This window comes from Giraffa tippelskirchi, chromosome 6 (assembly GCF_054371585.1).
Source record: "Giraffa tippelskirchi isolate mGirTip1 chromosome 6, T2T-mGirTip1v1.2.pri, whole genome shotgun sequence".
Classification (NCBI taxonomy): domain Eukaryota; kingdom Metazoa; phylum Chordata; class Mammalia; order Artiodactyla; family Giraffidae; genus Giraffa; species Giraffa tippelskirchi.
Genome location: NC_137280.1, coordinates 138,815,292 through 138,830,725, shown reverse-complemented (window position 1 = coordinate 138,830,725; position 15,434 = coordinate 138,815,292). Strand labels below are relative to the sequence as shown.

General features: G+C 39.1%; 1 long non-coding RNA gene and 1 pseudogene across 1 annotated transcript in view; both read right to left on the bottom strand.

The window, feature by feature from the left end:
* The window catches only part of LOC145510501 (uncharacterized), an 89,258-nt gene that overhangs the window by 22,286 nt on the left and 51,538 nt on the right, over positions 1–15,434 (bottom strand). The gene's annotated exons all lie outside the window — the stretch shown is intronic.
* On the bottom strand, positions 13,118–13,291 carry LOC145511865 (U2 spliceosomal RNA; annotated as a pseudogene).

The following is a 15,434-nucleotide window of genomic DNA, read 5'->3' as shown; positions in this document are numbered from 1 at the left end:
ACATGACTACTGGAAAAACCACAGCTTTGATTCGACGGACCTTTGTTGGCAAAATAATATGTCTGCTTTATAACATGTTATCTAGGTTGGTCATAGCTTTTCTCCCAAGGAGCAGGCGTCTTTTAATTTCATGGATGCAGTCAAAATCATCTGCAGTGATTTTGGAGCCCCCAAAAATAGTCTCTCACTGTTTCCAGTGGGTTTTGATTACAGAACTTACACAGGACTGGGAAACAGACTCTTGGATGGCACAAACAAAACCTTATGTGCACCAGGGTCCAGGAGAAAGGAGCAGTGACCCACAAGAGATTGACCCAGACTTGCCTGTGAGTATACAGGAGTCCTCAGCAGAGGTGTGGGTCAGCAGTGGCCTACTGCAAGGTCGTGGGCACTGAATGTGGCAGTGCATCCAGGGGACCTTTGGAAGGAGGTAGCCATTATCTTCATTACCTCCACCACAGTTTGGTCTCAGGTCAAACAACAGGGAGGGAACACAGGCCTGCCCATCAATAGCAAATTAGATTAAAGATTTACTGAGCATCAGTTCATGTTCATGCTCAGTAAATCTTTAATCCAATTTTCTGTTGATGGGTGGGGCTGTGTTCCCGCCCTGTTGTTTGACCTGTTTGACCTGAGGACAAACTGTGGTGGAGGTAATGAGGATAATGGCAACCTCCTTCAAAATGTCCCACACAGTCATGGACTCAGCATGGCTCTGCCCATCAGAACGAGACCCAGTTTCCCCCACAGTCAGTCTCTCCCATCATAAGCCTCTTATCCTTATCTTCAGAGGGCAAACAGAATGAAAACCACATTCACAGAAAACTAATCAAACTTATCACATGGACCACAGCCTTGTCTAACTCAATGAAACCATGTGGGTTCTAGTCTCAGACAAATCTCAGTGTGGACCTCAGCTCTACCACTCATGAGCCTAGGGGTACCAGGCAAGTTCATACACCTCCAAGCTTAGATTTCCTCATATAGTTTTACAATGCTCATCTCTAACACATCTTTTAGAGTCATTGTAAGACTTAATGAGATCATGGGAATAAAGCATATGGAGGGCATGGTGCCTGGAGGAGATGCAACCTAAGATGCCATAGAAAGAGAAGGGGCTATAAGAAGTGCTGGATGGAGCTGAACCACGGACAAGAGGTCAAGTGAGAAACGATATCCCCAAATGGCAAGAGGAATTTGAAATCACTAACAGACAGACTGACTGAAAATGTTCTTGGTACCAACCTTGAGAGATGAACTCTGAATCTATGTCTTAATCATATTTTGCAGATGGATTACCAAAATTTAGCCAGGAGAAGGGCTAAGCATATCTTTCTCAAACTGAAAAGAATATTTGAATTAGGCTAGACTTGAGACTTATATCTAGCAGTATTTTCTCCCACTCAAATACCTACATCTGTTGTTTTCCATTTTCAACACTAGATGGAATATTTAAGGGCTGATATATTCCCATATTTATTTCACATGACTAAGAATGGTGTGTGGAAATGACTAAATATTTTTTAAACTTACTGTTAAGTGGGTCCCATGTGTCTACAAAACACCTGCATCCCACACTGGGGAGGAAAGAAAGAGCAGGAGCAGACCCCCATTTTAAAGAAGGAAAAGAAAATCTAAATGGGTAGACGAAGTATCCGAAAAATCTGGAAGGAGCAATGTGGCCTTTTACAAAGAAAAGCAATAATAACGTACTGTTTTAAACAGAGAAAATATCTCTTTAAAAATCTAGCTTTTAAAAAAGGTCAGAGAAGTTTACGTTTACTCAAGTGTAAATGTCAATTGGAATAAGTGATACCTGTGAGAAAATGGGGAGACCACTGACCTTTTATCCAAAAGAAGGCTAGAAATGATGTCCAAGAAGAGTGAAGGGAGGGGTAAAAAATGTGTGAGGAGTTTGAACAAGGGAAAGAAGACAGAATGAAGGAAGATCCAATTAACTGAAACTGCTAGTTGCACACACAGGATGCTTTCAGTTGCAAAGCCATACCAATCTGGTTAAATTTTAAAAGGGGATAAATTAGGCTATTGACTGATCAACTTGCAGGAGAGTTTCTACCCAAGTCTCAATGTGATCCCAGACTCTCACCATTTCTTGATTTTTTTTAACCTCAGAAGTGGGGTTGACTTTTCAAACATATTTTTCCCTAGTAGTGCCAGAACATTCATGTTTACATGAAAAGAATCTGCTCACTGGATAACTTAAAATCACAGAATTTTGTCTTCTCTTAATTGGTCTTTCCTGAATTATGTGCACATCCTAGAGTCAATCACTGTGACTATGGGGCTGCTCAGTTGCTCAGCTGTGTCTGACTTTTTGCAACCTCAGGGACTGTAGCCCGCCAGGCTCTTCTGCCCATGGAATTTTCCAGGTAAGAATTCCAGAGTAGGTTTGTCATTTCTTACTCTAGGGGATATTCCTGACCCATGGATCGAACCTGCATTTCTTGCGTCTCCTGCATTGGCAGGCAGATTCTTTACCACTAGCGCCACCTTGGAAGCCCTAACCATGTGAGTAGGATGTGCTGATTGGCCTGTGCCCTTCAGAAACTGTCCTTCAAGCCCCAAGTTATATCCATCCCACCCAAACCATTTGGCTTGGAATATTGTGCCATATAATAACAAAGGAACTGGAGAAATGTATATAAGAAAAGCAACAGATTTTCTCTACATATAATGCTGCTGCTGCTGCTGCTGCTGCTAAGTCGCTTCAGTTGTGTCTGACTCTGTGCGACCCCATAGATGGCAGCCCACCAGGCTCCTCTGTCCCTGGGATTCTCCAGGCAAGAAAACTGGAATGGGTTGCCATTTCCTTCTCCAATTCATGAAAGTGAAAAGTGAAAGTGAAGTCGCTCATTTGTGTCTGACTCTTCAAGACCCCATGGACTGTGGCCTACCAGGCTCCTCCGTCCATGGGATTTTTGAGGCAAGAGTACTGGAGTGGTTTGCCATTTCCTTCTCCACTACATATAATGACTGAGTTTCTATTTTTTTAGGTTTTCAATCTTTTTCTTTTCTATAACAAATATCTTCTTATCACTTCAACCTTGGAATAAAAGACATCTTTATTTTTATGTAAGATTAAAAATAATTATAATTTGTTCTAAATAAAAAGCATTTAGTTCTCAATTACTTATTTCCAATCAAACATAAGCCATACAAAACAATATGCACTACTATGGTGGATTGGAACACAGCCTTCCATCAAGAAGCAAAAAACAGGTATTTAACATAAATCAGGTTATTTGAAAACAAGCCTCATACATGTGATTAAGCTACCCTTCCTTCAAAAGTCTGAAATGAATTAACTTGACCTCCTTAAGAAAATGACAGTCAGGCATCTTTGTGAACCTCACAAACCTATCACAAGCCGTATTTATCATTTAAAGAAATTGTGTCTGGAGTTGCCTGGTGGTGCAGTGGGTAAGAGTTCACCTACCAGTACAGGGAACACAGGTTAGATCCCCGGTCCAGGAAGATCTCACATGCCACAGAAAGCTAGGTCCGCGCACCACAACTGCTGAGCCCACACTCTGGAGCCCACAGGCCTCAACTACTGAGCCCACATGCCACAAGTAATGGAGCCTGAGTGTTCTAGGGCCCACAGGCCACAACTACTGAGCCTGTGTGCTGCCACTACTGAAGCACACATGCCTAAAGCCTATGCAGTGCAACAAGAGAAGCCACCTCAACGAGAGGCCAGAGCCCCACAAACAGTAGCCCCCATGCTCCACAATTAGAAAAAGCTCGTGCAAATAAAAAAAAAAAAAGCAATGAGGACCCAATACAGTCAAAAAATAAAAAAATAAATAAAATTTCAAAAAGAGAAAAGCACCATAAAATTAACTTAGGTGAAAACGCTTATTTTATTAAAATTGATGGAAAAAAACTATTTTTTTTAAATAGTCAATATCACTAACCTAGGGCTTCCCTGGTGGTTCAGCAGTTAAGAATCCGCCTGCAATGCAGGAGATACAGGAGATGCAGGTTCAGTCCCTGGGTAAGGAAATCCCCTGGAGGAAGGCATGGCAACCCACTCCAGTATTCTTGTCTGGAGATTCTCATGGACACAGGAGCCTGGCAGGTTACAGTTCATGAGATCGCAGAGTCGAATACTACTGAAACAACTTATGACACACACATCACTAATCTAGACTACTTATAAAGCTGTTCATAATCAAACTCTTAGATGCCTTGTTTTTAACCTTTTCTCTTAACACTCTATGCTCACATCACACTTTCCATACGTCTTTACCAGATACTTTCGATACATCTTTCCAACATCTTTACCAGACTTCTCACCATTTCCTCCAAATAATCTTAACTTTTACATATTTGTATTTTTGTACTGATTATTTTCTTTAATTCTCTTTTACCCCTACTATTTGTTTATTACTTGTACCTCTTTATAATATTTTCAGTTACTGCTGCAGGATTTATGTCTACCTTTAAATATTATATATTAATTCACATAGAATAAGACTCTTACAACAACCTATTTCCAACTTCTCCCTCCCATTCTTTGTGATGTTGTTGTTATACATTTTATTTTTATATACATTACACTTCAAAACACATCATTATCATATTTACTTTAGACAGTTATCTTTTAGGGTGAATAAGAAATAAAATTTATATTTACCTTCATTTTCACTGTTTTCATTTTTTCAAGTTTCTGTCTGGTATCATATTACTTATCCTGAATATTTTTTTAACACCTTTTGTAGCAGAGGTCTACTAGTGATAAATTCTTTCAGATGTTGAGTATTTGGAGAAAAAATGTATTTTACCTTCAATCTTGAAAGATATTTTCACTTGGGATTTTCTGAGCTTCCTAGATCTTTAGTTTGGTACGTTTAATTATTTTGAGAATATTCTCAGTCTTATCCTTTCAAATATTTCTCTTCTTCTCTCTCCGTATTTTCCAATTATACAAATGTCAAAACATTTGATATTCTTTCATAGCTTTTGGGTATTGTTACTTTTTTCTCACTGTGCTACAATTTGAGTAATCTCTATTGACCTATCTTCAAGGTCATTGATTATTTCTTCAGCTGGGTCAAATCTACTATTTAGCCCATTAAAAAGAATTCTTTATTTCTGATGTGTGTGTGTGTGTGTTTGTGTGTGTGTGTGTGTGTGTGTGTGTGGCATTTCCATGAGACTCTCTCTTATAGTTTTGACCTCTCCACTGAAATTTCCTATCTGTTCATATACATTGTCTTTATTTCTGATGTGTGTGTGTGTGTGTGTGTGTGTGTGTGTGTGTGTGTGTGTGGCATTTCCATGAGACTCTCTCTTATAGTTTTGACCTCTCCACTGAAATTTCCTATCTGTTCATATACATTGTCTTTATTTCTGATGTGTGTGTGTGTGTGTGTGTGTGTGTGTGTGTGTGTGTGTGGCATTTCCATGAGACTCTCTCTTATAGTTTTGACCTCTCCACTGAAATTTCCTATCTGTTCATATACACTGTCCACCTTTTCCACTAGATCCTTTAACATTAACTATATAATTGTTTTAAAGTTCCTGAATGATTGTTCTAACATCTTAGTTATCTTTGAGTCTGACTCTGTTGATTGTTTTTTCTCTCAATAATGTGTTTTTTAATTGCTATTATGACTGATTAATTACTAAAATTAATCATAATTATTTACTGAATGTCAGATATTTTACAAAGAGCAATGAGATTAATAGTACTCATGCTTGGAAACCGGCATGCCACTTCTTTGGTCAGGTCATCAGTGACTGTATTAATCTATAAATGTAAATCAGGAGAGGCTAGAAATGTACTCATGCACTTAGCCCTGATCTTTTGAACCTCTGCCTTTTCACCTAGCAATAATGGCTCCTCAGCTATTCCTGAAGGTTACACAATGCTGCCCTTTCCCAGCAGTTTAAGTCTTTTGCTCTGTAGGACATACGATTCTGGGAAGTGGGATTTTGTACCTTTCTCACAGGGGCTAATCCCCTTCTCCATATCTGCCTTAGTGAGGATGGATTTCTCTAGTCTCTTGTCCTGATCCCAGACTTTCTTGTGAACACCTGGTGAAGATTTATAGACAAGAGCCTTAGAAGGGTCCAAATTCCTCTTGTATGAGGAAGTCCACAACTTATCTTATTTCACGCTAGCCCATATTCAGCTAAATGCTCACAAAATGTTAACTGAATTCTTCTCACTCATCTGTATGGCAGCATCCTCTCTTGTTTTCTGTCACAGAAAATGTCACAGTCCACTGGTCCAGTTTCTCCTTGGAGAAATCTCTTCCATTACAGAATTTGCTTGCTCTGTGACCTCAGATCTCTAATAGGTCAAAAAACAAGCTCTGATTTTGCAGTTAGCTGAATTTTTCTCAGTCTTAGAATGGGGGTGATGTTCTTTCCAACTTTTCATCCTAAGTGGAAGTGAAACCCCTCTATACTTTTGTACATTAGTAATAATAATAGTTAATGTTTATTACATACTTATTACTTGCCTGGCATAGTGCCATGGGATACATGGAAAAGCTCATTTAATCTCACCATTGGACTTCCCTGGTGGTCCAGTGGTTAAGCATTCACCTGCCAATACAGGGGATATGGGTTCGATCCCTGGTGTTAGAAGATTCCACATGCCGTGAGGCAAATAAGCCCATGTCCACAACTATTGAGCCTGCGCACGACAACTACTAGGCCTATGTGCAGCAACTACTGAGCCCACAGGGTGTAAATACCAAAGCCCACATACCCTAAAGCCTGTGCTCTGCAACATGAGAAGCCACTACAATGAGAAGCTAGCACACTGCAACTAGAGTCTTGCCCAAGCTCACCGCAACTAGAGAAAACCACGTGCAGCAACGAAGACTCAACACAGCCAAAAATAAATAAATAAATAATTGATTTTTTTAAATCCTCACCATGATTACATCCATTTCCTAAGCTGGGAAATCAAGACACAGAGCAATTAACTTATTTGCCCAAGGTCTCATAGCTGCCAAATGGTAGAAACTTAACACAACCACATGCAGTGTGACTCAAGAGCAGTGCTCTGTTGCGGGGGGCAACCTGCGAGCAGGACGTGCCTTGAAGAACTGCCTTGTTAACTCAAGGGTTAATTCCAGGGCAACCTGACGAGCAGGCTCTGCTTTGAGAGCTGGGGCTGCCTTTGTTAACTCAAGGGTCGAGTCCAGACATAGTTCTCTGTCCCGCCACCTCTTATTGTTTACTAGGGAAACTCCTTGCAGCTTTCTGGAGCATATCTGACACAGGAAAGATGGCTTTTATGACCTGGGTCCTGAGAAACAGAATCATGGGAAAATCATGGGAGTCTGATCAATAGATTTATGTTTTTTAGGTGATTTCTGATGCATGTTACTTAGGTAATTTTTAATGAAAAGTATTGTATAAGAATTTCCTGGTATAAGGGTATATAATTCTGTGTGTAAGAATAAACAGGTATCACTGGCATTACAGGTTGCAGTGATCCTCTCAACGCCCCGCTGTGTCTGTGTCTCTCTGTGTCTCTGTGTCTGTTTCTTTTCTCAGCCGAGGAATCCCGCGTCCATGCCTACGTTGACTCGTCGGCTGGCTCCGACACTCTGTGACAGCCTAGAGAGGTGGGATGGGGTGGGAGGAAGGTTCAAGAGAGATGGGACATGTGTATATCTATGGCTGTTTCATGTTGATATACGGCAGAAACCAATACAACATCGTAAGCAATTATCCTCCAATTAAAAATAAAAATAAAAATTTTTAAAAAGCAGTGCTATGATTCTATAATGTTGCCTCTGCCCTATGAGCCCCTTGAAGACAGGAACAAGCCCTTATTCTTGTGCTGATCTTTCCAGCATATATCGCAGTGCCTCAATTCAAAGGAGGCAGTCAGTCAATGTTTGTTAAAGGAAGGAATTAACTCCCTTTCTTCTGCCCCTGAAAGTCAAAGTGAGGTTTGGAAGCAGTGACCTGGGGATGGGCTCACCTGGTCTTGTTGTCTGTCCACATTCCTGTCTCACACGCAGGAACTATATGTCATAATACACGATGAGAAAAAGTCTCTAGTACCTTGAACAATCTCCTCCCCATGCTGAACAAGTCAGTTCATGACAAGAAAGCAATGATTAATAGCTTCTTTGCCAAGTGATGCTTGCTTGATTAAGAGGAAATATGGTCCATATTTCATGTAAGTTTCCCTAAACTTCAAACACATAGACTCAAAGTTTAGACTCTGCTCTATCAAGGTATGGCTTCAGACTGTGTGTCTTTACCTTCCCCTCATCTCAACTAAGCAATGAAAACTTAAAGGGCAGAATCTATAAATTGTACTTCTCTGTATCCCACATAGTGCCTAGCACAAAGATCTACAAGTACCTGTTGAATGAAGGAATAAAAAAGATTAATTTCAACTGATCCAGTGTTGCAGTCCAAACAAACCATGGCAGAGTGACGTTCTTCCACTAAACGCTGGAAATTTTTAGGATATATATAATTCAAAGGCTTGGCACCAAACTGTTCCAGGGGTAAATCACTTTTATCCAAGATGGGTGAATGTCAATTCTAAATCTTTGTACTTGATATTCTCCTTCTGATTCCTCATTCTGAAAGGCCGCTGGACTTGAGAAATATATCATCTGGGTTCTTGCCCAAGTCATTTATTAATATCTTAAAAAAGAGTAGATAATGATATCTTATATGCTCAGTTGTGAAAATTCAATGAGTTGACAAATGCAAAAGCACCTCAGAAAGTATACAGTACTATACAAATGTCTGTATTTTTTGTTTGTTTGTTTTAGTTGGGGGCTAATTACTTTACAATATTGTAGTGGTTGCCCTACATTGTCTTTCCCTTAGATCAATGCCTTTAAAATCTATGCTTAATAATTGGAATAATAATAATGGGCATCCCAGGTAGTTCAGTGGTAAAAAAAAAATCCACCTGCCAAGCAGGAGACATTCAATCTCTGGATCTAGAAGATCCCCTGGAGAAGGAAATGGCAACACATTCCAGTATTCTTGCCTAGGAAATCCCATGGACAGGGGAGCCTGGAGGGCTACAGTCCACAGGGTTGCAAAAGAGTCAGACACAACTTAGCAACTAAACAACAACAATATTAATAATAATAATAACCAATTTTTATTTAAGACTTATAGGATTTTAGGCTATAATCTATATTAACCCTTACAAGTCCTATATGAAAAAAAGTCCCTATGTGCTAGGTACTATCATTAGATCCATTGATACAAAGAAATTTAGAGACTCATTAAGGTTAAAGGGCTGGGTTAAGATCACATGGGCTTCCCTCGTGGGTCAACTGGTAAAGAGTCTACCTGTCATATGGGAAACCTGGGTTCAATCCCTGGGTTGGAAAGATCCTCTGGAGAAAGGATTCACATGTGGGTTTCCCTGATAGCTCAGTTGGTCAAGAATTCACCTGCAATGCAGGAGACCCTGATTGGATTCCTGGGTCAGGAAGATCCCCTGGAGAAGGGAAAGGCAACCTACTCCAGTATTCTTGGGCTTCCCTTGTGGCTCAGCTGGTAAAGAATCCTCCTGCAATGTGGGAGACCTGGGTTCTATCCGTAGGGTGGGAAGATCCCCTGGCGAAGGGAACGGCTACCCACTCCAGTATTCTGGCCTAGAGAATTCCATGGAATGTATAGTCCATGGGGTCACAAAGAGTAGGACACGACTGAGCAACTTCCACTTTCACTTAAGATCACGTAGTAAGGTATAGAGTTTGAATTCAAACCCAGATAGTATGATTTCAGCATCCCTGCTCTCAAGCATAGCACTCTGCTGTCTTCTAAAGTGAAAGAAGAGATTTTGTTAAGTCTATGAGAAAGACTTATGAGAAAGCTAGTGAGATCACAGGACATCTGATGAGTCCAGTCCTTGATCCTCATCCATACACTATCCTCTGATTATCTACTATTCCCTGACTATCTGCTCTACTTTTATGGCTTATCATCTATATGCTAATAGTATTCAAACCTCTGTCACTCTGGCCGCTAGAACCTTCTATCTACCCAACCATGCAGTCATTCATTCAGCAAATACCCATAGAGCACCTATGTTTCAGGCCTGAGCTAGGTGCTGGATGGAGCATAAGATGAAACACCTGATCTAATGGAGTTTACATTTTACTGGGTGGAGAAAAACAATGAATAACTATATTCATTCATTCATTAAAAATAAGTACAATGACTTCATACAGTATTGCACCATATAAATGTTTCCAGGGTAATCATCCCAAAAGAGGGAGAATCTGTCAGGAAGCTGAATTGACTTTTCTAACAGACTGAGAAGTCAACAAAGTCATTCACCTCATTAAAATGAAGTCACTAGAGCCAAACAGTGCATGTTCAAAGGGAAGAGAATCAGGCCCCATCTTTTGATGGGAAACATGTCAAAGATTTTGCTAATAGCCTTTAAAACCATCACACCAGCCATTTTCCCCAACCCTTGGAGGGATATAAACATCTCAGCTCCCATAGTCAAATCTGGCAGGTTTAAGAAAGTATGCTCTGACACAAATTATAAATTCAACTACATTTGTTAAGGAATAATTCTAGAATTCCAAGAAGCTGGCCCTGTCTACCCTGCCCAGTGTAACCCATTGCCTTTCCTCTTCTGAGCTCAAAGCACCCACTCTTTCATCATGACACTGCCTTGAATGGTTATTTTGTATTTCAACCCATATAAACGTAGAACTGTGTCTTTCTGGTTTCCTCATTTGGATCACAGATTCCCAGGGATATTAAATATGTAACATAGTTATCATCTGAGTATCTTTCACAGTATTTCAAAAGAAACTATATTCATAGATCACAGAATACAGAAAAGAAGAAATGAAATTTTCTCTTTTTTTCTTTCTGAGAATACCTGTTCCTCTAAAACCCACTTTAGGATATATGCACTATAAGATACACATATGCACAAACAGTATGGATCACTATGCAAACTATAATGAAACAGCAGATTCTCCAATACCTGGGAAGTCATTAGAGATCACCTAGGGCACAACCATCCTATTTTACCCTGAAGTTTTATAAATCTTGCTTTATTTAATTCACACAATAAATTTATGAGGAAGGTACTATTATATTTCCATTCCTTCTATGAAAACAAATGAAGCTAATATTCCCAAGTTTACACCAGTCAGTAAGTGGGAGTTCAAATCTGGTTCTTCCTGAGTCCAAATCCAAGGATTACATCAAGGAGGAATTAAGGATCGAAAGAGAGAAAAGGACTTGCCCAACATTGGGATTTGAGCTTTCTGAGTCCCAGTCCAATGTTCTACTCAGATACATTAAGACAAAATTCTTTTCTCCCTAAATTCAAAATTTGAATCAGTTCACTCTCAACCTGAAATTTCAGACCACATGTTTTGTCTTCATTTTTTTCCCTCCTAGAGCTGAATTCAAATAAGCAGGAAAGGGCGGAAAGGCATAAAAATCATAGAAAGAGGGAGTTCTCTTAATACAACATCTTGCCACATGAAAAGGTCAAATGGTGCTCTGTTTCAGTCTGAATAGGCTGCAATTTGAGCAACCCCAGTCATGAAATATCGGGCAATTTTCTGACCTTTTTAGCTATGACTGCAAGTGCTTTGATTCTTGCGACATTCTGTGTCTGTATTTGAAGTTAACTTAAAAAAAAGAAGAAGAAAGAAAAAAAGTATTTCTATAGAGATACTTTGCTCTCATGATATAAAATATAACTTCAGGCATGTGTTGTGGACACTGGTTGTTGGTTCTTCAGTTTGTTTGTTATGCTTTTTGTGGCTGCCAAGTATCTGAAAGTCCTTCCTATAACTATGAATGTTCCTTCTTCGGAATCTTGGTGGGAGGCAGGGTCCACCTCTCACCATAAGGCTGAAAAGCAAGACCCTTTCTTTACAGTGATAAGCAAGACTCTTACATCTTTCAGCTAGGGTATAAGACATGGGCTTGCCCAACCAGATGTCTCTATCCTTGTCTTTGAGTAAGAACCTAGTGATACAAATAGGCAGGAATAGAGGAGACTCTATTACGGATGTGGGAACAACAACGGCAGCAGAAACTTCAAATTTCCAAAGACATCAGAGTCAGGGATAGCATTCTTTGTCCACTGCCAGTGACAGTACAAGCCACAGCATCCAACACTATACACAGGGACAGCAGTGTCTTCACAGGCTGGTTCTTAGCATGATTTTGACCATGGATGTGGCTGTTGCTCATTATCCCTTGTTTCTAAACATATTCTGTGCCTGGATCTCCAATCTTCCCAGACATTCTATGAGCAAATCAATATTACTTTAATAAACTCCTTCGCTGTTTAAGTTAACCAGAAACAGTTTCTTTTACTTGCAACTAAGAACTTTGATACATCAAAGAATAAAATTGCAGAGTAGTAAAAAAAAAATACTAGGGATGGGTAGGGGTAGAATTTTTTAAAGAAATTCTATTTAAATGTACTTGAAATTTTTCATTCAACTGATTTATGTATAAAGGAGTCAATACATCTGCCTGTTATCACATTTTTTCACAATTTGTAAAACAGGATCAAGATCCAAACTGATTCCCTATCCACATCCAGGTCTCCATCTAGATAATCTCTTTTTCTGTCAAGCTGTCAAGCCTCATTACTCAGCCTTAAAACTCCACAATTATTTTCATCTCTTTCTTCTCCCTCATATCCGTTAACCAAATACTTTCTATCTTCCTTAGTAGTGACCTATTAGGTCTCTTCCTGCCTTCACACTTCCAATGGACAAATCTAATACAGGGAATTATCAACTTCTACATGAGCGATAATGTTTAAACTTCCCTGTCTCCACTGTGTCCTATGTCAAACTCATTTTCCCTAGACACTGTTTGTGCCTCATCACTCACAGATCAAAATCCCTGATGAGTGACCACTACTTGCAGGATCAAATCCAAAATGTTCAGCATGATATATGAGATTCCTCAAGATCTGATGCTTTCTTACTTTTCCAATTCGACCATCATGTGCTTCTTTTTTTTCCCATTAGTGCACATATTTAAATGTTCTGTTCCCACTTGAATAAAATTGTTAACAGTAAATTTTATTATCTGTGTGTCTGTAGAAAAATATGCTTTTCCTCTACACAAAACAAAAGCAGGAGAGCCAGTCTGAATCCTCAAGGGGAAAAAAAGATAGATGGACTGGAGCAGTACATATTTGCAACCTATTTAGAAATTTAATATGCTGTCTTCAGATAGAGGACATATCAGATATTAAACTGGTAAGAACAGATACTACACTTGATCTTAGTCCAAAAGGCCGAAAAGCAATACCATCATGTGTTTCTATTTATTCACCTGAATAGATTTGACCAAGGAACATATTTTGAAACATAAAGTACTGATTTTTAAAATTAAATCAAGATATATAATGCATGCTTGAATCTAAAAGAACAGCAATTAAAAATTTTTAAAACTCCAAAACAAGTTGCAAGAAGATTTTTATAGCTAAAATATTATTAATAAAATAGCCAATTCTAAAAAAATATATCATATAGAAAACATTTATTATATGCAAAACAACTGTCCTATTAGAACTATACATATAAATACTACAGAAACTTTACAGGGTAGGTGTTATAGTTCCATTTACATGTGGGAAAACTAAAGTCCTAAAGGGTTGATAAACATACTCAAAAACATTCAGCCAATAAATGCACAATGAATATTCAAATGTCAGTAAGTCAATTCTTAAATAAGGAGCATATTTTCTTAAAGGCAGATTATCACAGGAGTATAGCAACTACATAATAAACGTATAAGTTTTAATGTGATATACGCTGTAAATGGATAGTACATCTGATAGACTATCAGTGCTCTATGCCCACAATCCATATTCTCTCTAGGAATTATATTCTAGTGGGTTTGGCATGGAATGTAGTACCATGTATTTTTATTCAGCACCTGGGTATTGCTGATGGACCTGGTCCATGATTATAGCTTTGTGAGATCCTAAAATAGGTAATAAATGTGGAGTATTGATCATGAGATCTGGGTTATATTTCTTTTGGCTCTGCACTCTCTTGTTGCATGACTTTGAATAACTATTTTAGTGACCCTCAGCTGTAACATCTCTAGGTGAAGGAGGATAAAGTGAATGACCTGACTTTTCAGCACATATACCACTCATGAATGTGCTAGTCCAGGAAAAACCAAAAAGGCACATCTCACACACTCAGAGTGTTCAATTGGCAGGAACTGCCTGAAATTCTGGGGTAGGAAAGATCCTGAGTCCTTAACCTTACTGAACTTCTCTCTTTAGTTACAACTCAAAGGCTCCATAAAAATTTTCTCATCACCCCTTTCCACATTCCAGTTTTTATACTTCTAACAACTCATTGCTTCATTCTACCTTTTAACATGATAGTAGTTTATCTATTTCTTTCTCAAAAGAAAGGTCACTGAATTGCTGTGGAGCTGTAGTGAAATAACCCATCTAAAATGTTTAGAACCAAGTAGAAATACAATTATTATTTATTTCAATCTATTTGGCTTTCAAATTCTAGACATCTCAGGTGAAAATTATTAAATATTTGTGATGGGTGCAATAGCAAAGGCGCACGAAGTGAACCTGGGGCTCAGCACCACGGATAGTTCAATGGGCACGCCAGAATTCCTGTGGCAGTTCTGACACAACCTCCAGTATTTTCCAGCCCCACCTCTCTGTGGGGATAAGCTAAAGGCTCTCTGCCTTACACTTACAGGATCTCCCAGGCTCCAAGAGAGACATCCTTGTCTCTTCGGGGTCTTTAATGTATGCCATTGCCATCTAGCTCTCTCACTGCAGAATAACAATGAAGAGTCCAGGCACTGGGTCAGACTACTTGATCTGAATCATGGTTCCCCCACTTACTAGCTGTGTGACAAAAGACAATTTGTGGGTATCTTAGCACCTCAGTTACCTCCTCTGTTAGATGAGATTAATTATCATACCTAATTTATAGAATTCTAGTGAAGACAAAAGGATATATCTACATAAAGTATAGCTTAGAATAGCCTAGTATCAAGCAAATTCTCAGCTAAATTGTTAAACATTAGCTGTTGGCTGCCACCATGAGGCCACAGAACTATTTCTAGCCTAGCCCTGCCACAGACTCATGTGGCCTCAAGAAAGGCCTTTACTTCCTCAACTAAAAACAAGTGTTGGCCAAGAGCAGATATTCCCAAAGTGAAATCCGCAAAACCTGAAATCTTCTTTCTTGTGTCCCAATAACTTTTTTTCCTATTTAACTTCTTTTCTTTATTCCTTAGGCATGGTCAACAGTCAGACCTAGAAGGGTCTGGGGATTCTGAGCACCTACCATAATGCCAGACTTCCAGTTCAGGTCCCCCAACTTTAGCATCATAAATTTTGGATAACTCAGAAAAAAAAAAAATCATGATGTTCTCACCATCCTTCTGTCCAGATTTTATGA